Below are 27,839 nucleotides of genomic sequence, written 5' to 3'. Positions count from 1 at the left end.
TCATTCAAGCTGGTAATTCTAAAGAGGAGTCATAACACACCGTGTCTTTACTACTGTTTTATTATCATTCATTCACATTGCTTCCCTAGCTGTTCGTGGTCTGTCACCGGAGCTAGAGAGAGAGATACAGGGGTAGGGAGGTTACATTTATACTAGTGATATGGGGAGTGGTTAGAGGTGGTGAGGTCACTATATTAAAGGTACATGCACAAGCCATCTACATCCTTCCCCTTGGAAACAAAAACAATACTGTAGTGACAGGGCGACCACGACTCATACGCTACGAGCAGCTAAACAAACAGTCGAACAGTTGTTAAGCAAAGTCCCCATAACGGACAGGGGGCTTGACCACGCGCCCGGAGCGGGTACGCAACTCGCCATCTCCCCCCTCCGCAGGAACAGCACGAGCAGGAGCGGGCGAACGAACCGGAGACCTGGGAGGAGAGGGCGGAGGCGGAGACCACGGAGGCGAAACAGGCGCAGCGGCGGGTGGGCGAACGGGCGAAGCCGGACTGGCGGCAGGAGAGCGTGGTTGATAGAGCTGAGATGGCAGGGTGCTGGGCATGCGAGGAGCGGCAGGTAAAGTGGAAGACAGCGGAGGGGCAAAAGGGTCGTCAGGAAGTGGAGGCTCATTGACGAGACGAAGATGTTGGCGGGACCGGCGATAAATGGTGCCGTCATGGTCAACGAGATAGGACCGCGGCGAACCAGCAGACCCGACGACAACGGCCAGCCGAGAGTGGCCGGAGGGGGATTGCATCCGCACGACCTGGCCAGGGAACAGGCGCGGGAGGGGACGGCAGGATCTGACGTGGGAGCGCTTTTGTATCTCATGCTTGTGGGCAATGCGCTCTTGGACGGCAGGCGGCTGTTGAACTGATGGCGTAAGAGACCGCTGGGACCCCGTGATCGGAGGCCGCGTAGTGCGGGACATCCGCCGCTGAGCAGGCGAGCCCAGGGCAGGGTCATGGGAGATGTTACGGAGGTTGAGGAGGGCCAGGTAAAAGTCCGAACGAGAAAGCCGGCAGTGCTCCAGCAAGTCCTTGGCACTGCGGACAGCGCGCTCAGCCAGGTCGTTGCTCTGCTGGTACTCGGGGCTGCTAGTGAAATGACGGAAGTTCCAGCTGGCAGCGAAATCCCGAAATTCTGCGCTCGAGAACTGGCTGCCATTGTCCGATTGCAGACTCGCTGGGGAGCCAAAGGTGGCGAAGTGCCGGCGCAGCTTGCCGATGACCGCAGCAGACGTGAGGGAATGCAGCTGGTCCACCTCGAACCAGCTGGAGTACGAGTCCACGAGAACCAGGAAGTGTTTGCCACGCCATTCAAAAATGTCAGTGGCGACCGCCATCCAAGGCAGGCTGTTGCAGGAGCGGCTGCTGTTGCTGATGGGGAGAAAGGCTGTTGCAGGCAGAGCAGGCGGAGACCCTCTCCCGGATGTCTTGGGCCATGTCGGGCCAGTAGAACTGGCTCTGGGCCTGAGACAGAGTTGCCTCGGCCCCGGGATGGCCGCTGTGGGCGGTTTGAAAGTACTGGTCCCGCAGCGCAGCAGGCACCACAACCGTGTGGCCCTTCACCACCACTCCGTCGTGCAGCACCAGCTCATCGCGGACCAGGAAGTAGAGCGCGGCACCGGCCGGCAGGGACGAGCGACGGTCAGGCCAGCCACGCCGGATGACGTCGGCAAGCTGTTGCAGGGCAGGATCCTTGGCAGTGTGCTTGACCAGGGACTGCATCTGCTGTGAAGGCACAATATTAACGTTAAGCACCATCAGGTCAGACGATTCATATGGGTGACGGGCAGTGGACGTCAGCGGTGCGCGGGACAGCGTGTCGGCCACAAAAAGTTCCTTGCCCTTGCGGTACACAATGCGGAACGTGAAACGCTGAAGCTGCAGCATCATGCGCTGCAAACGGGGCGAGGCGACGTGGATCGGCTTGTTTAAGATCGTGACCAGCGGCTGGTGGTCGGTTTCGATCGTGAAGGTGTTGCCCAGAATGTAGTCCTTGAACTTGGAGCAGGCAAACACCACAGCGAGCAACTCCTTCTCTATTTGAGCATAGCGCTGCTCTGCAGGGGTCATGGTGCGGGACACGTAGGAAACAGGCAGCTGCAGGCCATCGTGGAGCTGCAGGCAAGCGGCACCAAGACCGAACTTGGAAGCGTCGCAGGTGAGGACAATGGGACGTTGCAGGTCGAAGAATTTGAGAGTGGGGGTACTAACCAGCCTGGACTTCAGGATGTCAAAAGCCTTCTGATGTTTCGGGAACCAGGCCCAGGCAATGTCTTTCTTGATCAGCTCCCTCAGGGGCGCGCTCAGCTCGCTGAGTTCGGGGATGAACTTCCCCAGGTAATTGACCATGCCCAGAAAACGCTGCAGGCTGGGCACGTCGGAGGGCCGTCTTCTGTGGGTCTGGCGTCGGCCCCGCGGCCGTGAAGACGTGGCCCACATAGGTGACCTCCGGGACGCGGAAACGGCACTTTTTGGGGTTAAGCTTAAGGTTGGTCTCACGGGCCCGATCCAAGACTTGCCGGAGGTGGCGGTCGTGCTCAGCAACGTCCTTGCCGTAGACCAGGATGTTGTCGACGATGATGGCACACGGCAGACCGGCAAACAGCTACTCCATCGTTCGCTGGAACACCTCGCTGGCAGAGTTGATCCCAAACGGCATGCGGAGGAATCGGAACTTGCCGAAGGGCGTGCTGAAGGTAGTCAGTTAGGAGGATCGTTCATCCAGCGGTATCTTCCAGAAGGAGCTCTTGGCATCGAGAACCGAGAAGACAGTGGCCGGCCCAACCTGTGCAGCGACGTCCTCCACCGTTCGCATGGGGTAATGTGGGCGATTGATGGCAAGGTTCCGGTCCTTGGGGTTGATACAAATGCGAATTTCGCTTTTGTCCTTCTTTGCAGCAACCACCATGGTGGAGACCCACCGGGTGGGATCGCTCACCTCCTTGAGGATGCCCGTGGCCACCATGTGGAGCAGAGTCGACTCCACCTTGTCCTTCATGGCAAATGAGACGCGGTGCGGCGGGCAGATCACTGGCTCAACGCCGGGGTCGACAACGATCTTGTAACTGCAGGGCGGCTTGCCCAGCTTATCGTCGAAACGGTCAGGGTATTCGTTAAGGGGGTCCAGGGGGGACCGCACTAGGTGCATAACACGGTGGAACGAGACCAAACCGAGGTTTACCATTCTCCGAGGAGCAGGGACAGGTTTCCCACGGGAGCGGCAGGCGGCCGAAAAATGGTTCAGTTTTCTGCAAAAATTACAAGTCTTACCCAGCGCAGGGCACACATTAAACTGATGGGAGGCAAAGTTGCAGTTGGGGCAACGCCGGGGGCTACCACCCCCGGGAGCAGGGGACCCCCGTTGCCGCGGCGGGCCGACGTTGCGCCGGCGGCCAGCAACGCTGGCAAAGTTAATGTCCTGGGCAGCAGGCGGCACCGCGGAGGCGACAGCCGCGGCCATGCGAGATGCGTGCATGGCATCGTCCAACGACAAGTCGGGCTTCCTCAAAAGTTCAGCCCGCAGTTTCTCGTCCTGTAGACCATATACCAGGACGTCCCGGGTCAGCTGATCGGGGGTCAGCGTGTCCAGGCGGCAGCGCCGCGCCAGGTGCCGTAACGCGGCGATATAGTTATCAATTGACTCACCGGGGCTTTGGCGCCGGGTGAAAAACGTAAACCGCTCTAGGATGCTGTTGGTGGGGATGTCGCACAGCGCGGTAAACTTAGCGATAAGACATACAGGGTCCCGGGCATCTTCACCAACGCCGTAGACAAACGACTCAGATCGTTCCAGGGCATCGGGACCAGCCAGGTTGAGGAGCAGAGAAGCTTGCGTTGCAGGGGCGGCAGCAGGATGGGTAATCGCGAGGTAGTGCTGAAAGTCACGCCGAAAGACACCCCACCGATGAGCAATGTCCGAGTCAAAGACAAGCACATCTGGCTTGCGGCAATAGTTAGCCATGGCACAGAAAGAACACAGAGTAAAGGGGAAGGGGACTGGGCGAGAAACAAAAAAAAACCGTCAAACAGGAGGCGCAAGGTACGACTATGACACCATGTAAAGATGTGTCATAACACACCGTGTCTTTACTACTGTTTTATTATCATTCATACACATTGCTTCCCCAGCTGTTCGTGGTCTGTCACCGGAGCTGGAGAGAGAGATACAGGGGTAGGGAGGTTACAATTATACTAGTGATATGGGGAGTGGTTAGTAGTGGTGAGGTCACTATATTAAAAGTACATGCACAAGCCATCTACAGTAATGGCTGTTTTTTTGGGTACAGGCACGATGGTAGCAGTCTTAACGCATTTAGGGACAGTGCACGTTTACAGAGAGAGGTTGAAGATGTCGCTAAAAACCTCCGCTAACTGGTCTGCACAGTCCCGCAATACTCTCCCTGGGATGCCATCTGGGCCAGCAGCCTTCCTGGGGTTGACCCTGCGGAGTGTTCTTCTGACGTCCTCCGTACTCACAGTGAGTGGCACAGTGAGTGGCACAGTGAGTGGCACAGTGAGTGGCACAGTGAGTGGCACAGTGAGTGGCACAGTGAGTGGCACAGTGAGTGGCACAGTGAGTGGCACAGTGAGTGGCACAGTGAGTGGCACAGTGAGTGGCACAGTGAGTGGCACAGTGAGTGGCACAGTGAGTGGCACAGTGAGTGCCAGGTCGTCAGTGCTGGGTGCGGCTTCAGATGCAGGCTCCGCCTCATTCAGCTCAAAACGGGCGAAAAAATGGTTGAGCTCCTCAGCTAGCGAGTTGTTACTGCTGCAGATGATCGGCCCCCCCCTTGCCCTTGTAGTTTGTGAGTTGCTGAATGCCCTGCCAGACACGCCGAGAGTCCCTCTCGTTAAAATACCCCCTCTAACCTTCTTCCATAGGCTGTCTTTGCCTCTTTAATGGCTCTCTTTAGTTTAGATCTGGCAGTGCTGTACAATTCATCACTGCCAGATCTAAACATAGAAACATAGATATTAGGTGCAGGAGTAGGCCATTCGGCCCTTCGAGCCTGCACCGCCATTCAATATGATCATGGCTGATCATCCAACTCAGTATCATGTACCTGCCTTCTCTCCATACCCTCTGATCCCCTTAGCCACAAGGGCCACATCTAACTCCCTCTTAAATATAGCCAATGAACTGGCCTCGACTACCCTCTGTGGCAGAGAGTTCCAGAGATTCACCACTCTCTGTGTGAAATAAGTTCTTCTCATCTCGGTTTTAAAGGATTTCCCCCTTATCCTTAAGCTGTGACCCCTTGTCCTGGACTTCCCCAACATCGGGAGCAATCTTCCTGCATCTAGCCTGTCCAACCCCTTAAGAATTTTGTAAGTTTCTATAAGATCCCCTCTCAATCTCCTAAATTCTAGAGAGTATAAACTAAGTCTATCCAGTCTTTCTTCATAAGACAGTCCTGACATCCCAGGAATCACTCTGGTGAACCTTCTCTGCACTCCCTCTATGGCAATAATGTCCTTCCTCAGATTCGGAGACCAAAACTGTACGCAATACTCCAGGTGTGGTCTCACCAAGACCCTGTACAACTGCACTAGAACCTCCCTGCTCCTATACTCAAATCCTTTTCCTATGAAAGCTAACATCCCATTCGCTGTCTTCACTGCCTGCTGCACCTGCATGCCCATTTTCAATGACTGGTGTACCATGACACCCAGGTCTCGCTGCTTCTCCCCTTTTCCTAGTCGACCACCATTTAGATAATAGTCTGCTTTCCTGTTTTTGCCACCAAAATGGATAACCTCACATTTATCCACATTATACTGCATCTGCCAAACATTTGCCCACTCACCCAGCCTATCCAAGTCACCTTGCAGTCTCCTAGCATCCTCCTCACAGCTAACACTGCCCCCCAGCTTAGTGTCATCCGCAAACTTGGAGATATTGCCTTCAATTCCCTCATCCAAGCTGAGTTGCGTTCCCTCAGCAGTTTTCTGACATCCCTGGTCATCCATGGTTTGTTGTTTGGGTAGCACCTGACCTCCCTGTCGACAGTGACGTTGTTGATACAGTTCTGTATATAGAACATGACTGTAGATGTATATTCTTGTATGTCCTGGTTTGCAAACAAGTCCCACTCGGTGCGCTCAAAACAGTCCTGAAGTTGGGCGGCAGCGCCCTCGGGCCAAGTCTTTATATTTCTCACACTGGGCTTGGTTCTCATAATGAGAGGTCTGTATGCCGGGGTGAGAAAGAGTGATCGATGGTCAGACTGGCCGAGGTGAGGGAGAGAGGAGGCTTTGGATCCATCCCTAATGTTGCTGTACACGTGATCCAGTGTATTTTGACCTCTAGTCCGACACGTGACATGCTGGTGGAATTTAGGGAGGATACTCTTTAGATTAGCCTGGTTGAAATCTCCAGCCACGATGAAAATCCCATCAGGGTGCGCAGTCTGTAATTTGTTGATTGATGCTAGCAGGGTGTTCAGTGCTAGCTTGATGTTGGCACTTGGTGGAATATCAACAGCCAGAATAACGACAGCTGTGAACTCCCGCGGCAGGTAGAAGGGTCGACAATTCAATGTAATAAACTCCATGTCTGGTGAACAATGTCTCTCGACAACGTTTACATTTGTACACCATTTGTCATAGGAGTTAATACATAGTCCCCCTCCTCTGCTCTTACCGGAGTCACTGCTCCTGTCGGCCCGGTGTGCTGTGCGACCTGCCAGACTGATGACCTCGTCCGGGATCCCAGCGTGAAGCCAGGTCTCAGTTACCATCATGATCGAGCAGGTTTGTACAGTTGTGTTATCTTCAGTGATCAGCTCCATCTCGTCCATCTTGTTGCTGAGCGATCCGGCGTTCGTCAAAAAGATGCTGGGTAGCGCTGGTCTGTAAGGAGCTTCCTTTAGCCTAGCGTGAATGCCGGCTCGACAACCGCGCTTCTGCCGCCTCCGTCTGCGCCGCCTCCCGCACCGTCCTTTCGGTAAGGTGATCCACTCGGACTAGGCTGGACGGGTGATTTCTGGCGGGATATAATCGTTGTGGGAGCTTCTTGCGAACTCTAGTTCGCTACACAGCGTCCCAATCCTTAGAAGGTCCTGCCGGTTGTACTTCGAGTCGCAGGTCCACAGACAAACAGACAAAACAGACAAAAACAACAACATCCACACGGGGGAGAGCAAATCCGCTGCATTCAGGTGCGCCGCCATTTCCCAACAGTTACGAATGACACTAAACAGTAATAATAAAACATTAATGATAAAACACCATTGATCAAGCATGTGAACCAACAAAATACCAGTTATTAAAAAGAAATAACTGAAATATCACATTTACATAAGTATTCATACCCTTTGCTACGACACTCAAAATTAAGCTTAGGTGCATCATGTTTCCATTGATCATCCTTGAGATGTTACTACAACTTGATTGGAGTCCACCAGTGGTAAATTAAATTAATTGTACAAGATTTGGAAAGGCACACCCTTGTGTATATAAGGTCCCACAGTTGACAGTGCATGTCAGAGAAAAAACCAAGCCATGAAGACGAAGGAATTATCCGTGAGCCTCCGTGACAGGATTGTGTCGAGACACAGATCTGGGGAAGGGTATAAAACAACTAGATTAAGAGAGATCCGTTGTTTCCCATTCTCACACAGGAGGCCTGGTCCCCGAACGCAATATTCCACCACTCACCCATAGCCCCAACTGCACAGGCACGGCTGACGGGTTCCCATTGTGACGCTCCTGATCCCCCCTCCCCCACTTGCCATTCCCCTCCCCCCCACGCTCTCAGTCCATCTGGCAGCGTAGCCATTCCCGCCCATTGGGTTCCCATTGTGACGTAGAACACGCAGGCATTACTGCGCAGGCACAGCTGACGGGCATGGCAAGTAGAAAAGGGATTTATTAAAGCTTAAAATGTGAATAACTCTGAAAATATACCAACAATTTAAATGTTAAAGATGAGATTTATTAAGTTCAGTTCTTTCCTGTTGCGTTCTGCTACTCACTGCCTCTTGATGTCGCTTTGCTGTTGATGAAAAAATACACAATTTTAATATAGAGACATTGAGTGGTCAAATTTTAACCAAGAAAATCAGAGAATTTACAGCACCACCAGGGTCAGTGGTTGGTCCAGACTCTCCCGCTTGCTGTCCTCCAAGACCACGGTGATAGAGGACAGGAAGTTCTGGGAGGCGGTGCTGTCTGTGGCCTTTCTATCATACAAATCCGTGTAAAAGGATTTGCAGATTCTCAGCATGTCCGTCTGCGAGGATGCTACTGAGCCGTCCTCCTCCCTAAGGCTGTTGATCACAGAGCTCCCCCTGTGAACCTTATGGAAGAAGAAACGTGAGCACGTCTCATCCTGCCCCACATGGCGGACCCTGGACCGGAAGATGATCTTGGAGGATTCAGAGGTAAAGAGCCGAGCTTGCCGGTCCTTCACCTCCCTTAGTTCCTCCCTTCACATCTAACCCTCTCGACTGCAGAAGGAGCAGTTGCTGCAAATCTGTCTGGAGTTGGCACAATTCCCTCTGACTCTGTCTTGCTATCTGAACCCCATTAAATATGAAGAACCTCTTCATGTTCTCATTGGTTGCTTCCCACCAGAGTGTCGGGAGTCAAAGAGGGGCCTCACCGTTCTCCAACATGCGTAGTCCCTCTTTAGCGCCTCAATGTTCTATGTGGTCAACAATTTCACATTTAACTTCCACGTCCCTCTGCCTGCCTTCCGGTCCTCCTGTAGGTGACAGGAAGCCTAAAGGAGGCAGTGGTCAGAGAAGAACACCGGCGTGAGGTCGGTGTGTCTCACCATGACAGCATTCGTCGTGATGATGAAGTCTATCCGGGATCGGGCTGAACCGTCCGATCTCGACCAGGTGAACCGCGGCTGGGACCCGCCTGCAGGGTCGCTGAAGGCGTCGTGCAGCTTTGTGTCTTTTACCGTCTCCATCAGGAGCTTGGACGTGCTGTCCAGTCTGTGGTCGGCACTGCCGGATCGTCCAGCCGCATCAATGGGGTGGGAGTTGGGGTGGGAGATTGCAACCTTCACGTGGTCTGCCTTGTTTCGACATATGCAATCAACCCAGTGTGCACAATCAAATAAGATCAAATAGATCAAGTTGTCCAACAACTTTAGGCTGTACACGCCATACGCAAGAAGAAGAAGAATTATCCAGTTGAAGTCACTGGCCAGAACGAGCTGCCGGGACGTGGCCAGCTGCTGGAGAGCGGCCACCAGCTCGCTCTGCAAGGGTGAGGCATACACATTAATCAGCCAGAGCGGAGAACCACGGTACATTACATCCATCACCAGGTGACGCCATCCCCCACCCCCTCAACAACCTCCCTGACCTCAGTGATGGTGAAACAACCTCCCCGCCACCATCGTGACCACCTCCGATAGCAGCGGAGGTGTGGCAACCCACACTCCTGGAGAAAAGTTACATCTGCCTTGACCTTGGCCAGGTATTGTAAGGCTGCGCACGTTTAAAGATGCAAGTTTGAGCTCCATTGTCTTTAGAGTCATTAACCGCCATCTAGTCCCCTCATGCCCATCGCTTTGGTGAATTACAGCATTGTTTCGGGGCTCAGGTACTGGGTGCCAGTATCCTCAAGGAGGGGGGTGGGTTCCCTCTGGCGTAACCGGGGTTGTTGTCGGAGGGACCCTCCTTGTTCTGCCCCTCTTCTGAGCGCACCGCCCCCTCTGTCTCTTGTAGCTGGGGTACTATGGCTGATTCGCTGCTCCCGGCCTCACGGAGCTGGGGCCCATTGGGCGCTGCACTGCTCCCAGTCTCCTGGAGCTGGGGGACAATGAGCATCTTCTTCTTTCATGTGGCGTGCACAGCCTAAAGTTGTTGGACAACTTGTTCTATTTGATCATCCGTTTGTGCACGTCGAGTTGATTGCATTAGTCGAAACAGGGCGGACTACGTGAAGGTTGCAATCTCCCACCAGACAATAGGCATGACTTTTTCCTTTCCCTCAACCGTTTTCTTCCTCTGCCTCCGTCGTCGGGTCCTTGATGTCGCCTCATCCTCCGACAAGGAGAGGTTGCTGGCCTCGGTCTGGTCAAGGACTCTTCTTCGACATTCCCGTCCACTCTGGCCTTGGCAGAATCTTCCGGTGTTTCCTCCTTTTCACCACCTGCCATTCCTACTGCTGTTCCCCCTCTTCTATCGACTCTCTCTCCTGCACAGGGGCCTGGGGGTCTCCATCCGGCAGTGAGGGGCTCGAGGTGGTCGGGCTGTCCTCATCCCTGTTCTCGCCTTCTGCTGGGGTCTTGGTAGTGGTGAGGGGTATCTCGCCCTCCCTGGGGGTGGTGGCAGCAGCCCCTCTTGTCACCTGTGCGTAGGTGCAGGCTCTTTTAGGGCAAGCCCTGTAAAGGTGGCCTGCCTCCCCACACAGGTTGCAGTTCTTGCTGGCCTGACAGTCCTTTGTCTCGTGGCCTTCCAGATTGCCGTTCTTGCAGACAACTGCACTTCACTAGGCCATCACAGCCTGGGTTGCCCAGTGTAGCTCATGTACCCACGGTTACCTCTAATAGCGAACACCGAGGGATGGTGGATGATGGCTCCTTTCTCGTCCACCCTCATCTTCACTTTTACTTGCCGCTTGCTCGTCCAGATTACGAACAGGTCCTTCACAGCCACACAGTTCCCTGCTCCCTCGACATAACGAGCAAGGAAGGTGAGGACATCCACGACGGGCACATGTGGGTTGAACATGAGCACCGTGATCATCCTTTCCTTCTGCGTGGGGGGGGGAGGGTGAAGAGCGGCTGCACCTTCAGCAGCGACAGCGGAGCTTCATTCCCCTTCTCCCAGAAGTCTTCCATCAATGTCTGCCATCCCATCGGATACTTGAAGGTAACATCAAAGTATCCATTACCCGGGAATTCCGGGAGGCAGTAGATGTCATTGGCCTCGAATTTGCAGACCTCCTAGACTTTCTTCATGAACAGGTACCGTGAGAAGGGAACCCCCTCGCTGACGTCCTTCACACTAATTCGCAGGGTATTGCAGATGCCCTGTACTCCCGCTCCAGTTGCTGCTGCCATTGTGACTGGATGAGGTGTTAGGCTGGTTATCCAACCAGCATGGATCCACCTCTAAGTCAGCAACTGACAAGACTCTTCGTCACCGACGTGTCCTTCAATTTGGATCCACGACTCTTGTCCCGGGAGGACCGCCAGAACTGTTCTAATAAGAACAGCCAGTCTCTTTTACACAAGTAGCAACGGATCCGTCCTGGGAGAACCGCCTTTTTGATCACGGTCTCTCCCCTGCCGGGTAAGATAAGATCAGGGAAACCTGTAAATGTAGTGGGAAGGAACAGAAAATTCTGGATTAAACCAAAGATAGACACAATAAGCTGGAGTAACATAGCGGCTCAGATAGCATCTCTGGAGAAAAGGAATTTTCTATTTGTTTTCTCCAGAGATACTGTCTGATCCGCTGAGTTACTGCAGCTTTTTGTGTCTATCTTCTGTAAATGTCGTGTGTATTTAGATCTCCAAAAGGCATTTGCCACAAATGAGGCTGCTGTAAAACAATGAAGAGCCCAAGATATTGGAGGAAGTGTGCTAACATGGACTGAAAAGCGGCAGTCATATAGAAAAAAATGTTAGAATAAATGCGTGAAAACTGCAGATGGAATAAATCTGAAAAACAAAATGCTGGGAGCACTCGGGTCAGGCTGCATCTGGAGCCCGAGAAACAGAATTCATGTTTCAAGTCAAAGACCCTTCGTCAGAACTGGAGAGGCGACAAAAGAAACTTGTAAAGCTGCACAGGTGGATGGATGACTCTGATATTGTAAAACCAGGTGGCCATGGGGATAAGAAGGTACACAAAATTGCTGGAGAAACTCAGCGGGTGCAGCAGCATCTATGGAGCGAAGGAAATAGGCGACGTTTCGGGCCGAACCCCTTCTTCAGACTGATGGGGATAAGCTGCACACAAAGTTATCTGGTCAAGGAGTGAATTTAGCTTTAGATTTAGATTTAGATTCCTTTATTGTAATTCAGACCTTTCGGTCTGAACGAAATTATGTTGCCTGCAGTCATACACAGAACCAATAAAAACAAAACATACAATAAACACAAATTAAACTTCCACCACAGTGAGTTCACCAAGCACATCCTCACTGTGATGGAGGCAAAGTCTTAGTCTCCGTCTCTTCCCTCCTTGTTCTCCCTCTGCGCTGAGGCGATCGATCCAGGCCGGAGATGCCGCCCTCCAGTCCAGCGGACCTCCGTGGTGATGTCGCCGCCGCCGAAAGCCGGAACGCCGTCTCCGCTCCGAGATGGCCCGCCACAGCATCAGCTCCGGGCCGCCGCCCCAGCTCCGGGTCCCACAGTCTCAACTCCGAGCCCCGCTGCATCAGCTCCAGGCCGCCGCCGAAAGCCAGAACGCCGCACCAGCAAGTCGGGCCACCGCTGCCTCAGCCCCGAAGACGGCCAGTCTCTCGTTGGTGAGTCCTGGCTGGCTCTGCCTCCGGAGACTCGGGGTCGGTCGCAGGCTGGAGGCCGCCAGCTCCACCATTAGGCCTCAGCGCAGACGGAGGCAGAGAAGGGGGATACGACACGAAAACGTCGCATTCCCCCGAAGGAAGAGACAGAGAACATGTTTCACCCCCCCCCCAACACAACCCAACAAACTAAAACTTAACCAAAACAAGACAAAAAAACAACAGATAAAAGTAAAAACAGACGGACTTCAGGCGAGCCGCAGCTGTTAACAGCGCCGCCACTTCCGGAGCGGTTAGGTAAAAAGACAAATAGACAAAATATCGTAGCAGTTGCAAAATGCAGAGCAAGAAGACATGTCTAGGAAGGAATGGCAAATGCTGTTTAAACCGAAGATAGACAACGGGACAGGCTGCATCTCTGGAGGGAAGGAATGGATGACGTTTCAGGTGGAGACGCTTTTCAGACAAGATATGTCTGGCAGGTCAGCATGGACATGCCCTCCACGTTTGGATAGAGATTTAAAAAAACAAGCCAACCCAATTATCACAAATGGACAACTGATACTAACAGAGGAATCACGTTACCCAAGATTATTGAATTCAGTTCAAGCGCAGAAGACTGCCATGAGCCCAAATGGAAGGTGAGATGCCATTCCTCAAGATTGCTTTGAGCCGCATTGCAACAGTGCAGGAAGTCGCAGACTGTTCAGTCACTCCCACATCCAAGAGTTAGAATGAGATAACATGAAGCTCAGGAGTGCCCCACGGAGTGAACACAGGTGCTCCGCAAAGTAGAAACCCAACGCCTGTTTGGTTTCTCCAATGTAGAGGAGACCACGTCGTGAACACAGGGAAAGGAGCAGTGGGGGGGAAAGGAGAGACAGTGAGAGACAGGGAAGAACGCAGTAGAGAGGGAGGGGGTGAGTGGGAGTTGAGTGTTAAAGAAGGAGAGGGAAGAGGGCAAGATACTTTCCACACATTCCTCTTCATCTCAATCGCATGCAGTGGCGAGTGGAGTGCCGCAAGGCTCGGTGTTGGTGCCGCAACTGATTACAATATATATTAATGATTTGGAAGAGAGAATTAGGAGCAACACTAGCAAGTTTGCGGATGACATAAAGCTGGGTGGCAGTGTGAACTGTGAAGAGGATGTTAGGAGGTTGCAGGGTGACCTGGACAGATTGAGTGAGTGGGCAGATGCAGTATAATATAGATAAATGCGAGGTTATCCACTTTGGTGGCAAAAACAAGGGGGCAGATTATTATCTCAATGGGGTTAGGTTAGGTAAGGGGGAGGTGCAGCGAGACCTGGGCGTCCTTGTACACCGGTCACTGAAAGTTGGCTTACAGGTACAGCAGGCAGTGAAGAAAGCTAATGGAATGTTGGCCTTCATAACAAGAGGATTTCAGTATAGGAGTAAAGAAGTTCTTCTGCAGTTGTATTGGGCTCTGGTGAGACCACATCTGGAGTATTGTGTACAGTTTTAGTCTCCTAATTTGAGGAAGGCCATCCTTGTGATTGAGGCAGTGCAGCGAAGGTTCACGAGATTGATCCCTGAGATGGCGGGACTGTCATATGAGGAAAGATTGAAAACACTAGGTTTGTATTCACTGGAGTTCAGAAGGATGAGGGGGATCTTATAGAAACATAGAAAAGTACTAGACTAAGTGGGACCCGTTGGGTCCCAGTATCACATGGGAGGGCTGGTAACCCAACGCAATATTCCACCTCTCCACCAATTCAAATATTGCTGGCCAGTTGGGGGGGGGGGTGCGCTTTCTATTGCGCTAGTATGGGTATTGTGGGCCAAAGGTACTGGTTTCCAGAGGGCTAGTATGGAGTTTGTGGGCTGAATGGATTCTTGGGCTGGCAGCTCAGTCACTGAGGCCAGGCAGCTCAGTCACTGAGGCTTGGCAGTGCACTCACTCGGACCTGGCAGGCGGGCAGCTGAGAAACTGCCCGAAATTCTGCCCAAAACAGATGACAGACTATGTGAGAGAGAAAGGCGAGAGGGTGGACTGAATGGATTATTGGGCTGGCAGTTCAGTTACTCACGGCTGGTGGGTTGGCAGTTCACTTACGCGCGGCTCGTGGTCTGGCAGTGCAGTCACTCACGCCTGGTACGCTGGCAGTTCACTCAGTCACCCCTCCTCCCTTCACCCCCCCCACTCTGATCCTTGCCATTCCCCTCCCCCCCACACATTCTGTGCATCTCCCCACAACCTCCCCCCATGCACTCTTAGTGGCACTCCCACAGAGCAGCCATTTCTGCCTATTAGGTTCCCATTGTGATGAAGAACACGCAGGCATCAAAAGTGCATAAAGGATTTATTAAAGTTTAAAATGTGAATGACTCTTAAAATATAAGAATAAGTTAAATGTTAAAGATGAGAATTATTAAGTTATTTCTTGTTGTGTCTCTTGTTGTGTTCTGCTGCTCACTGCCTCTTGATGACTATTTCCTGTTGATAAAAAGAGACAATGTTAATATAGAGAAAGTCAACGGTCAAATTTTAAGAAAGAAAATCTGAGAATTTATCTCAGAAGTCATCATTCAATGAAGCACGCTTTTAATGACAACATTCTTGGTCGATGTTCCATCCTTCAGGAAAACTTTGACATTTCCCTTCATCTTTCCTCGGCTAAGAGCCACATATAGTTGTCCATGCTGAAATACCGGTTTGTCGAGGTAGATCAACACCTTCTGCATTGTTTGTCCTTGTGCTTTATGGATCGTCACAGCAAAACTTGATTAAACGGGGAATTGGGTCCGCTGAAGGGGAATGTCTTCACCTTCTGTCAAATGAGTGCTATCCTAGGAATGAGAACAATGGAATCTTTGAAGGCTCACATGTTGATTCTTGCAACGATCAGATTATTGTGTAGCCACAATCCACAATCATCCTCGTTCCATTGCATAGCTTTGGCGGTTCCACGTTTATCATTAATATGGTTGGAGATCCTTTTTTAAACTACAATTTGTGTGGTGGTAATCCAGAGAGCTCGAGTGAATCGAGGAATTCTGTTGGGAAGTGAGTATCATGAGTTTCATCAGTGACTCCTTAACGATTGCAAGGAAGCGTCTGATGTATGTAGAATTGATGCTTCTCATGGTATCGTTGTGAGGAACCAAGATACAATTGTTGGAGAATAATTCTGCAGGATTGTCAAATGTGGGATAGATGAAATCAATACAATCCTCCAGTGTTTCTGCTGATAGAAGCAGGTCTTGTGGGATTTCAATTTCATCGTCTTCATTCTTTAAAATCTTGTTTTCTCCAACTTTCAACAAAAATTGAGAATAGTCGCCTTCTCCCTCTGTCAATCGCATATTTGTGTACAATTGAAACTTGGTGAAAAGTCTCCACAAGGGGGATTTCTTGATGCAGGCATTTTCAACATTAGCATCAATTCCCCTTTTCACCACAGCAAGTAGTTGTCGAAAATCGCCTCAACAAATGACACAAATGCCGCCAAAAGGCTTAGTGTTGCTGCAGACATCTTGAAGAGTTCTGTCCACCGCTTCAAAGCTTTCTCACCTAATCATTGGACATTGATCCTAAACAATGACTTTCACTTGCCTCATGAAATGTGCCATCTTAGAGATCTTCTCAATGTTGCACAATGTATCCTCGTCCACTTGGATGGGTATCTTGAATCGAGAATGTGCAGTTATTCCACCAGGCATTAATGTAGCTGCTATCCCAGAGGATGCTACAGCAATAGCCACATCACCTTGACATCTATCTTTGGAGAGGATCAAATTGGTGATAAATATTGTTCCTGTTCCTCCTGGTGCTTCAATGACAAACATTGAAGGGAGATTCCTTTTCAAGGAGTTGCACACCTGGCCATACACTGCTCTCTGCTCATCATTCAGCAGAGGCTCATTCTCCTCCACAAACTGCTGTTGTTCATTTCTATCGTTTTGCAATTCCTGCAGCAATTCTAGATTGTCACCATCAAGGTGCATCCATGCATTTCTTGGTTGTGGCAAATTAAATAATTCCATTGTTTTGTTGTAATTCTCAAGCTTGTCTTGATAATACAACAGAGCCTGATCATGATGCTTCTCTTCAATCACAATATTAGGATCATTCATTGTTCTCCGTTCTCCTTCAAGGTAATCTTCAGACATTGAATTCTTGAAGTCATCCCATAATTGTTGAGAATCGTTGATCACAGTATTCGTCAACAAAACAACAAACAAATCATACACACACACACACACACACACACACATACACACACACACACACACACACACACACACAAACAAACACACACACACACACACACACACACACACACACACACACACACATACGCACACGCACACGCACACGCACAATACTAAAATGCCAAGTAATTTCAGAACGTGGTGAATATACAGTGTGTAAAACGAATGTTTAAAGCCTCCTGTCGAGGCTCCTGCTGAAGCAAAAACGTGCTTTAAATAACATCCAAGAAATACACTCACCATAGACAGAGCAGTAAGCTCTCTTGAATTATTCAAAGGGGCCTGCACTCGGCGCCATATTGATGTCACCCTCTTGCTTCTTGCCATGAACTGGAAATGACGTACTCAGCGCCAGCTGACCGTAAATGACGACATCGGCACCATCTTGCAACTAGGCGAAAATCACAGAACGAGCGCCAATTTTGAAATTAAGCACAGTACTGATCTAATAAAATATTTATTCACGCTTTATCCATCCGAAAACTGTTGCAAGCAAGTCCTTTAAAAGCCAAGCCAATTGGGCAAAAACACTTAGCAAGCCAACACAAGACATTCGTTAGCTGAAAACACTTTAAAAAGCCAATTAGGCCAAAAACACTTAGCAAGCCAACATAAGACATTCGTTTGCTGAAAGCACTTGAATAAGCCAATTAGGGCAGAAACACTTAGCAAGCCAACATAAGACATTCGTTTGCTGAAAGCACTTGAAAAAGCCAATTAGGGCAGAAACACTTAGCAAGCCATCAAAAAACATTCGTTTGCTGAAAGCACTTTTAATAGCCAATTAGGGCAAAAACACTTAGCAAGCCCACAACACACATTTGCTGAAAACCACTTCCCGGGGACTCACCGTGAAGTGGACTGGCGTTCAGTTTTATTCGCAGCTCAGAGAGCCGTGACCCTCTCGCTTCCTCCGTCTGGCAGAGACTGAGTGAAGCGCGACACTTGCGGGTTTTATAGTCCCACCCCCCGTCGCCAGCAGAGAGAATGGAGAATTTTTCAAAAACATTAATATATCTCTGATTTATCATCCATGGGTAAAATCCTCCTGTCCAGTCTGGCGGAGGGGGGCTCTGAGCGAGGTGTCCAAAAATGACGGCCGTAGTTGGATGCGTTCTCTCGGCAATCAAAGCACAGCGAGTCAAAAGCGGTCAAGATATTACATTTAGTAATATAGATGTGGAGGAGTCACTGTGGTGGATGTTTATGTTAAAATATATTGTGTGTGTTCTGTTGTTTTTTATTTGTATGACTGACTTGGCAAATGAAATTCCTCGTATGTTGCAAAACATACTTGGCTAATAAAATATTACTGTGATTATGATTGTGATGCTTTGGTTGGCATGGACTCGGTAACCAGAAGAGCCTGTTTTTCACGCTGACACTGATGAATTTCTGGCCTGTTGCTGATGTATTTACTGTAAAAACAGACACAAAAACCTTATTCTGTCCATCCACCATTTTGTTGTTCCCCATCACGACTTCTCCAGGTTCATTTCAAGCTGTCCAGTGTCCACCCATGCTCCCGCATGGACCTGAGATCCACCAGCCACAGATCCATTCTCTACCATGGTCTGTGATGAGCTGCAACTGGACACAATTCCCATAGGCACAGTCGTCAGGGACACCAGCAGTATCCCTGACTTCCCACATCCTGCAGGAGGAACATTGCGCCACTCTAGAAACATAGAAACATAGTAATTAGGTGCAAGAGTAGGCCATTCGGCCCTTCGAGCCTGCACCGCCATTCAATTTGATCATGGCTGATCATCCAACTCAGTATCCCGTACCTGCCTTCTCTCCATACCCTCTGATCCCCTTAGCCACAAGGGCCTCTACTTGCCATATCCTCTGTACTAAAACCAAATGGAGAGATAGTCACACACAGGAACCAGCAGACCGTGCCTGTAGCCGAATCCTCTTGAGCCAAAACCTCACACTTGGGGCATTACGGGGTAGTCACTGGAAGTGTCTTGAAAGCAGTCAGTATTACGGTTTAGAGGTTTATTGCCCAAACGCAGGTAAGTGGGACTCGTGTAGCTGGGACATGTTGGCTGGTGTGGGCAAGTTGGGCTGAAGGGCCTGTTTCCACACTGTGTCACTCTATGACGTGCAGGGAGGCAAGCATGGGCGGAAATCCTGGGGGGACGGGCACGTACCCCCCGTGCTTTGAGAGGTGGGGGACAATCCCCCCCAATGTTTTGTAATCAGCCGCTTTCTAACTCCACCCGGCGTGGCTTAAAATCAAACTGCTGCATCGAGCCTCCCGATGTTGAAGCCCCCGCGGTCCGAAGAAAGGCCCCGCGAACGGGCCGATTGAAGCCCCACGATGTGATTCGGGGCGGACGACGCTGCTGTTGCTGGAGTCGGTCACCAACCAGGTCGGCTCCTGATGTTACCGGCCACAGGGCCCACGCATGCGCACGTGTGTGTGTCTGTGTGTGTGCGCGCGCGAGCAAGAAATTGTGCCCCCCCCCCCCCCCAACAGGCAAGAATTAGTCTTGGCATCATGTTCAGAAAGTGCATGGTGGGCCGTAGGGCCTGTTCCTGTGCTGATCTGTTCTATGAAACTGCGGTTGATGGAATCTTGAGCAGGTAACAACGTGCTGGAGGAACAGCATCTGTGGAGGGAATGGACGGATGATATTTCACGACGAGGTTCTCCTACAGACTGCTCCATTCCCTCAGACGCTGTCTGACTCGTAGAGTTCCTCCAGCACTTTGTGTTTTGCGGGAAGATAGTAGGGGAGCGAGGGGGATTAGGGAGAGGAGGGAGGAACAGGAACAGGAGAGTGAGAAGGGAGGGGAGGCGGGGAGACAGGGTAGAGGGGGAGGGTTGACAGAAAATAAGTGGACAAAGAGAAGATAAATAAAGCAAGGAAGGGAGTGGGAAGGAACGAGGGCAGGAAAACGAAAGAGGAACTGAAGAGAATGACGAGGAGCCAGAGGGGTACCAAGATGGGGACAAAGAAAGGTGCTTAGAAGCGGAGTGGGGGTGGAAGGGATGGACAAAGAGGTGGGAAGGAGAGGGGAGAGGGACAAAGAAATGGACTTAGAGGGAGAGAACGAGAGGGAGCGGGTGAGAGGGATGGGGAGAGTAAAATAAAGAGTGGAGAGAATGGGAGAAGGGAAGGGAGAAGAAGGTAGCAAGAGGGAGAGAGAGTGATGGAGTGAGCAAAGGGGAGAAGCGGTGGGAGTGAAAGGGGGAGCAGGTGGATCAGAGAGAGGGGGTAGCAAGAGGTGATTGAGGTGCGACGAGGGAGAGATCGATGTGAGAGAGGATGGGGAGAGAAATGGAAGAGAGTGTGTGAGACAACCAGATTGAGAGGCAGGTGAAGTGAAAGGGGATGGACATGTGACAGGGAGGTGGGAGAGGCAGGATGGCGAGTGTGAGAGAGGGCAGAAGGAAGGATAAGGGTTGATTGGTGGAGAGATAGAGTTGGGAGGCGAGGGAGAATTGGAAACAGAGCGAGAAAGAAAGGGAGCGAATGTTGGGGAGTGTGTGGGGGAATGTGGAGGAAGAGTGGGGCCAGAGAGAGGGTAAGTGGGGGAAAGAGAGAGGGTGAGTGGGGGAAAGAGAGGGTAAGTGGGGGAAAGAGAGCGTGAGTGGGGGAAAGAGGGAGAGTGGAGGAAAGAAGGAGAGTGGAGGGGCAGGGAGAGTTGGGGAAAGAGAGTGGGACAGAGGACGGAGGACAGAGAGGGAGAGCGGGGCAGAGAGATGGGGAGTGGGCAGAGATAGGAAGAGTGGGGGGAGGGGCAGAGAGAGGGAGAAAGAGAGTGGGTTGGAGGACAGAGAGGGATGGGGGCAGAGATAGAGAGTGGAGGGGGGACAGAGAGAGGGAGAGTGGGGGGGGGGCAGAGAGAGGGAGAGTGGGGGGAGGGGCAGGGAGAGTGGGGGGGGCAGGCAGAGGGAGTGCACAGAGAAGCAAGGTGAACACTGCTGAAAACATACTTTGTGCGGCCTCACAAACGTCTTGTACAACTGCAACATAACGTCCCAACAGGAAGACTCCATTCCCAGGCTGACAAAGACCAATGTACCAAAACCTTCTTCCCAACGTATCTACCCTTGATGGCACTTTCAGGGAACTATGTCTTGGCACCAGAGCCCACTGTGGTGAAGGAGCGTGCGTGCGTCTGTATGCCGTATGCACATTTGTGTGTGTATGTACATGTGTGTGTGTGTGTATGTACATGTGTGTGTGTGTGTGTACATGTGTGGATATGCTTGTGTGCGTATTTACATGTGCGACCTACGTGCCACTGGAGTAGTGCCCCAAGCAAGGGTGTTGGAGTGAGCAGGTGTGCACAGGATGGGGAGGTGAGGATTGAGCAGAGACATGAGGAGGATTGATTTAGTCATTTATTGAGGCTGATTCTTGCTTGGAGATTGTTTTCGGCTTCTGTCCGGCGCTGGGAGCCTCTGTGTCCATTCCACTCGACCCGCGGCTTCCTCCACTGTCAACACAGAGCACGGACTGTGAGTTTGGCCCATGTTCTGACCTGGCCTTGCCTTGCCCAACCTCCTCCCCGGTCCCATGCCCCCGCCCCAGGGCTGCCAGCTTTACTCGTCGGGGTGAATGTGGGTGCCCGCTTGCCGGGTAGGAGGTTGGTGTAGTCAGGGAGTGGGCCTTCGCCGGCTACACGGAGCCGCCACGATGCTGGGGAGGGGGCTGCAGCAGTAGACCCAGGGGTTGTCACGGAGTGCTGGTGTAGTACCCGCCTGGACTCACACACCAGTACAGCAGAGGAACACAGCGACTGGAGCGGGGATGTAATCCTGGTCGCTACTGGGGAGGGAGTTCCAGGGGTCAGACCCAGGGACAGTTGTAGATCCAGGCTTCATTCTGCTAAACCTCTTCTTCACCCTTTAATAAGTCTCCCCATCCAGTGGTGCAGCGGGTAGAGCTGCTGCTTTATAACGCCAGAGACCCAGGGTAAACATAGAAAATAGGTGCAGGAGTAGGCCATTCGGCACTTCGAGCCTGCACCGCCATTCAATATGATCATGGCTGATCATCCAACTCAGTATCCCGTACCTGCCTTCTCTCCATACCCCCTGATCCCTTTAGCCACACGGGCCACATCTTAAATATATCTTAAACTCCCTCTTAAATATAGCCAATTAACTGGCCTCAACTACCTTCTGTGGCAGAGAATTCCAGAGATTCACCACTCTCTGTGTGAAAAATGTTTTTCTCATCTCGGTCCTAAAGGATTTCCCCTTTATCCTTAAACTGTGACCCCTTGTCCTGGACTTCCCCAACATCGGGAACAATCTTCCTGCATCTAGCCTGTCCAACCCCTTAAGAATGTTGTAAGTTTTTATAAGAGCCCCCCTCAATCTTCTAAATTCTAGCGAGTACAAGCCGAGTCTATCCAGTCTTTCTTCATATGAAATTCCTGACATCCCAGGAATCAGTCTGGTGAACCTTCTCTGTACTCCCTCTATGGCAAGAATGTCTTTCCTCAGATTTGGAGACCAAAACTACGCAATACTCCAGGTGTGGTCTCACCAAGACCCTGTACAGCTGCAGTAGAACCTCCCTGCTCCTATACTCAAATCCTTTTGCTATGAATCTGTGACGTCTGTGAGCTATGAAGTAGATCCTGACTGCGACTTTCCTGCGGCTACTGTCCATCCTGACTAGTGTGTATGATATGTTAGTGTATGAACTGCTGTCTATGGAGTTTGTTCTTTCTCCCTGTGACCGCGTGGGTTTCCTCCAAATGCCCCGTTTCCCTCCACATTCCAAATATGTTCAGGTTTGTAGGATAAATGGCTTTGGTAACATTGTAAAATTTCCCCAGTGTATAGGATAGTGTTAATGTACGTTGTGATCGCTTGTTGGCTGAAGAGCTCGTTTCCGTGCTGTATTTCTAAAGTCTAAATTCCTTCCTGTAAGGGGGATGACCAGAACTGCGCAAATACTCCAAATACAGTCCAACCAGAGATTTATAAAGCTTCCTGACTCATATACGCAATGCACGTAGGCATACCTCATGCCTCCAAAAGACACAAAGTGCGGGAGTAACTCAGCAGGTCAGGCAGCATCTTGGAGATCATGGATAGGTCATGTTTTGGGTCTGGACCCTTCTTCAAACTTCATACCAAATGCCTTCTTTACCACTCAATCTGCTTTAAGGGAGCTGTGGATTTGGACCCCAAGATCCCTCTGTACTTAAGGGTTCTGCCATTAACTGTACATTTCCCCCTTGTGTTTGACCTCCCAAAGTGCAACAGCTCAATGCCGGGAGGTGAAGCAGCATGTGGTGTTGCCCGTGGTACTACACAGCAATGAGTTGTGGATGCAGCCTAGTCATGGAGTGAAACAGTGTGGAGACAGAACCTTCAGCCCAACATGCCCACATCACCCAACATGTTCCAGCTTCACTAGTCCCACCTACCAGCATTTGGTCCAAGTCCAAATAGGTCCTATCCATGTGCCTGTCTAACTGCTTCTTAAATGTTGGGATAGTCCCTGCCTCAACTACCTCCTCTGGCAGCCTGTTCCATACACCCACCACTCTTTGTGTGAAAAAGTTACTCTTCAGATTCTTCCATCGTACATACCACTGCCCTCCCCAACCAACACCATCTACACCTCACCCTGCCCCACGATAGGAGCCAGCATCATTAAGGAAAGACACAAAGTGCTGGAGTGACAGTGGGTCAGGCAACGTCTCTGGAGAACATGGACAGGTGACGTTTCGGGTCAAATTCAGGTATTTTGGGTTCCGACCCGAAACATCAACTATCCCTGTTCTCCACATATGGTGTCCGACCCGTTTACTCCAGCACTTTGTGTCTTCTTCGTAAACCAGCATCTGCCATTCCTTGTATCTCCAGCATATCCAATGACCGCTCGCACCCGGTCATTCCCTTTTCTCCCCGCTCCCACCCAAGATACAAAGGTTGGAAAGCACGTGCACTGGATACAGGAACAGCTTCTGTCCACTGTTACTAGTGTAGTGAACATTCCTCCCGTACCCTAAGGATGAATTCCCCATCTCCCAATCCACTACCTTGCTGCCCGTACACTTCTATTACCTGCACTTCCTCTGTCGCTGTGACACTATGTTCTACAGGCTGTTTATCAACTTTCTCCACTACTCATGCACTATATGACTTGCATGTATTGCATTACAACACATCGTTTCACTGTACCTCGGTATACGTGACAATAACAAGCCAATGCCCTCACGTCCTGTAAATCTTCCTGAGCACCGTATGTCCACGTGATCAGCTGTTGCCACGCTAACACACATGCCCATGTAGATCGAGACAGGTGAGCGCCACCATTCCCCGTCCTACATCCGCATGGTGCTGCCATCCGTGTGAAGCCTCCCTGGACTCAATAGCTATCGGCCTGGGCCACGGTGGCACCGGCCTGCAATTGGCAGACATGCCCACAAGCTGAGACCATGCCAACACCAGCAGTCTGTTTGCGGTCGGGAGCCTGGAGCTCCCACGATGCCAGCTCTGTCTTAGCTAAGGGGCATCTACTATCAAGGACCACACCATCTGGGATGTGCCCTCTTCCCACTTCCACCAATGGGCAGGAGGTATAGAAGCCTGAATCAACACCACCAGCTTCAGGGACAATTACATTACCACAACTAACATAGAAAATAGGTGCAGGAGGAGGCCATTCGGCCCTTCAAGCCATCACCGTTGTGATCATGGCTGATCGGCGCTAATCAATAACCCCTGCCTGCCTTCTCCCCATATCTCTTGATTCCACTAGCCCCTAGAGCTCTATCTAACTCTCTCTTAAATCCACCCAGTGACTTGGCCTCCACTGCCCTCTGTGGCAGGGAATTCCATAAATTCACAACTCTCTGGGTGAAAAAGTTTTTTCTGACCTCAGTCTTAAATGGCCTCCCCTTTATTCTAAGAATGTGGCCCCTGGTTCTAGACTCGCCCAACATTGGGAACATTTTTCTACATCTAGCTTGTCCAGTCCTTTTATAATTGTATATGTCTCTATAAGATCCCCCCTCATCTTTCTAAACTCCAGTGAATACAAGCCTAGTCTTTTCAATCTTTCCTCATATGACAGTCTCGCCATCCCAGGGATCAATCTCGTGAACCTACGCTGCACTGCCTCAATCACAAGGATGTCCTTCCTCAAATTCGGAGACCAAAACTGGACACAATACTCCAGGTGTGGTCTCACCAGAGCCCTATACAACTGCAGAAAAGCCTCTTTACTCCTATACTGAAATCCTCTTGTTATGAAGGCCAACATTCCATTAGCTTTCTTCACTGCCTGCTGTACCTGTAAGCCAACTTTCAGTGACTGGTGTACAAGGACGCCCAGGTCTCGCTGCACCTCCCCCTTGCCTAACCTAACCCCATTGAGATAATAATCTGCCCCCTTATTTTTGCCGCCAAAGTGGGTAACCTCACATTTATCTATAATATACTGCATCTGCCCACTCACTCAACCTGACCAGGTCACCCTGCAACCTCCTAACATCACAGTTCACACTGCCACCCAGCTTTGTGTCATTCACAAACTTGCTAGTGTTGCTCCTAATTCCCTCTTTCAAATCATTCCATTACTTGCTGCGCTGGGTGACACTCATTCACTGCCAGGTCCGTGTTTTTCAATGTAAATTTGGATGGGGACATGCTTTGGAGGTGTGTGACGGTTCGGTCAAGTGAGAATAACAGATAATAAGAATGCTGCTGTCTTGTCAACAGACGCGCACACAAGCAGTTGATATTAGTTTCGAAATTCTCGTTGATCACAGAATTTCTCACGATGGAGCGTGAGAAATTCTGTAATCAGCGTGAGAGCGTGAGAATTGGGCGAAATGTATAATTCTCATGTTCAATGCGTGAGAGTTGGCAGCTCTGTTTATGGAACAAGCTGCCAGAGGTGGTTGGGGAGGCATGGACTATAACAGCATTTAAAAGACACTTGGATGGGTGGATGGATATGAATGGTTTAGAACTACATTCCTACACGTAAGGTCTCAATGTCCAACAGTTCTTCCTTGAACAGGGACCCAAATCAGTTCCCCTCTGCGACACTCTCCTCCGCCTGCTGGAACTTGTCCTCACCCTCAATAACTTCTCTTTTAGACTTCCCACTTTCTCCAATTTAAAGATATAGTCACGGGCACTCAATGGGCACTGTCTGCATTGTTATTGGTTCTGTCGAACAGTCCTTGTTCCAAACTTACATCGGCTCCATCCCCAACTTTCAGCTGCTTTGTCAGCTGCATGGGGGCTGCATTGGGGGCTGCATTGGGGGCTGCTTTGACAACTGCATGGGGGCTGCATCACGGCTACATGGGGGGCTACATAGACAGCTACATGGGGGCTGCATACTCAGCTGCCTCAATAGCTGCATGGGGGCTGCATTGGCAGCTGCATGGGGGCTGCATTGGCAGCTGCCTGCGGATTGCATTGGCAGCTGCCTGTGGACTACATTGGCAGCTGCCTGGGGGCTGCATTGACAGCTGCATGGGGGCTGCATTGACAGCTGCATGGGGCTGCATTGACAGCTGCATGGGGGCTGCATTGACAGCTGCATGGGGGGGTACATGGACAGCTACATTGGGGCAACATACAGCTGCACGGGGGCTGCTTCCTGCACCCGTGCATAACTTGCCAATCTCATTACCACCGATGTCCACTGTCTAACACCCCTCTCCCCTTTCTTGATCTCTCTGTATCCATGACAGGGGACATACGATTGGATGCTAGGAAGATATAGAATGATATGCTGAAGTGTCACAACCTGGAGTATTGCGTGCCGTTCTGATCGCCCCATTACAGGAAAGGGTTGGAGGCTTTGGAGACGGTGCAGAGAAGGTTCACCAGAATGCTGCCTGGATTAGAGGGTTCAGCTACTGGCAGAGGTTGGACACACTTGGATTATTTTCTCTGGAATGCCGGAGGTTGAAGGGAGACTTGATACATGTCCATAAAATAATGAAAGACGTAGAGAGTCAGAACCTTTTCCCCAGAGTGAAAAAGTCCAACAGTAAATGACTTGGCTACAAGGTGAGAGGGGGTAAGTTGAATGGAGATGTGGTGGGCAAGTAGTTTTATACTGAGAGAGGGCGGTGTGGGCCTGGAACACATCATCGTGTTGCCGTGCTGTACGGTGCTACCACTCTATGTTCCTGGATCCCTCAGCTCTACAACAATCGCAGGGACCCACCCATCACTCAGAAGGCCCTGCCCTTGGTGGACTTCCCAAAAACACCACCTCACACTGACCTGGACAGAAGCTGACACGCCCCCCCCCCCCCTCACCACAATGTGACCTCTCTCCCACCCTCCCCCACCCGTGTGACCCCAGTCCCCAGTGCGACCCCATTCCCCACCCCCCATCCCGGAGTGACCCCAGTCCCCAGTGTGACCCCCATTCCCCACCCCCCAACCCGGAGTGACCCGTCCCCAGTGTGACCCCAGTCCCCAGTGTGACCCCATTCCCCACCCCCCCCCCCCATCCCGGTGTGACCCCACCCCCCAGTGTGACCCCAGTCCCCAGTGTGACCCCATTCCCCACCCCCCATCCCGGTGCGACCCCAGTCCCCAGTGTGACCCCAGTCCCCGGTGTGACTCCACCCCCCAGTGTGACCACCATTCCCCACCCCCCATCCCGGTGTGACCCGTCCCCAGTGTGACCCCAGTCCCCAGTGTGACCCCATTCCCCACCCCCCATCCCGGTTTGACCCCACCCCCCAGTGTGACCCCAGTCCCCGGTGTGACCCCAGTCCCCAGTGTGACCCCAGTCCCCAGTGTGACCCCAGTCCCCAGTGTGACCCCAGTCCCCAGTGTGACCCCACCCCCCAGTGTGACCCCACCCCCCAGTGTGACCCCAGTCCCCAGTGTGACCCAATTCCTCACACCCCCGGTGTAACCCGTCGCCATCCCCCAGTGTGACCCTAGTTCCCATCTCTTCCAGGGGAGAGGGGAAAATAGGGAGTGGGGAGAGCAGGAAAGGGGTTGCGGGGGTGGGGGGGGGGGAAACACTCACTGATTTGCTACTCCTTGCTTGAAGTGGGCCACTTGTACCCAGCAATGGCGGCCTCGTCTGGCAAAGAGAGACAGAGAGAGGTGAGGAGTGATTTAACATCGAGGGAGGGTGGAGGGAGGCAGCGTGGATGGATGGTAGAAGCAGGG

General features: G+C 51.4%; 1 long non-coding RNA gene across 1 annotated transcript; it reads right to left on the bottom strand.

The window, feature by feature from the left end:
* Positions 1-21,040: 21,040 nt before the first annotated feature.
* LOC116969914 lies at positions 21,041-27,773 on the bottom strand. The gene is made up of 2 exons (XR_004410960.1): positions 27,694-27,773; positions 21,041-21,148 (listed from the first exon to the last, which is right to left on the bottom strand). It is a non-coding gene; the product is annotated as an uncharacterized LOC116969914 (long non-coding RNA).
* Positions 27,774-27,839: the final 66 nt, after the last annotated feature.

Source organism: Amblyraja radiata, unplaced genomic scaffold (genome assembly GCF_010909765.2).
Source record: "Amblyraja radiata isolate CabotCenter1 unplaced genomic scaffold, sAmbRad1.1.pri scaffold_408_ctg1, whole genome shotgun sequence".
NCBI classification, from domain to species: Eukaryota; Metazoa; Chordata; class Chondrichthyes; order Rajiformes; family Rajidae; genus Amblyraja; species Amblyraja radiata.
Note: the sequence above shows the minus strand (reverse complement) of the source record. Positions and strands in the feature narration are given on the sequence as shown.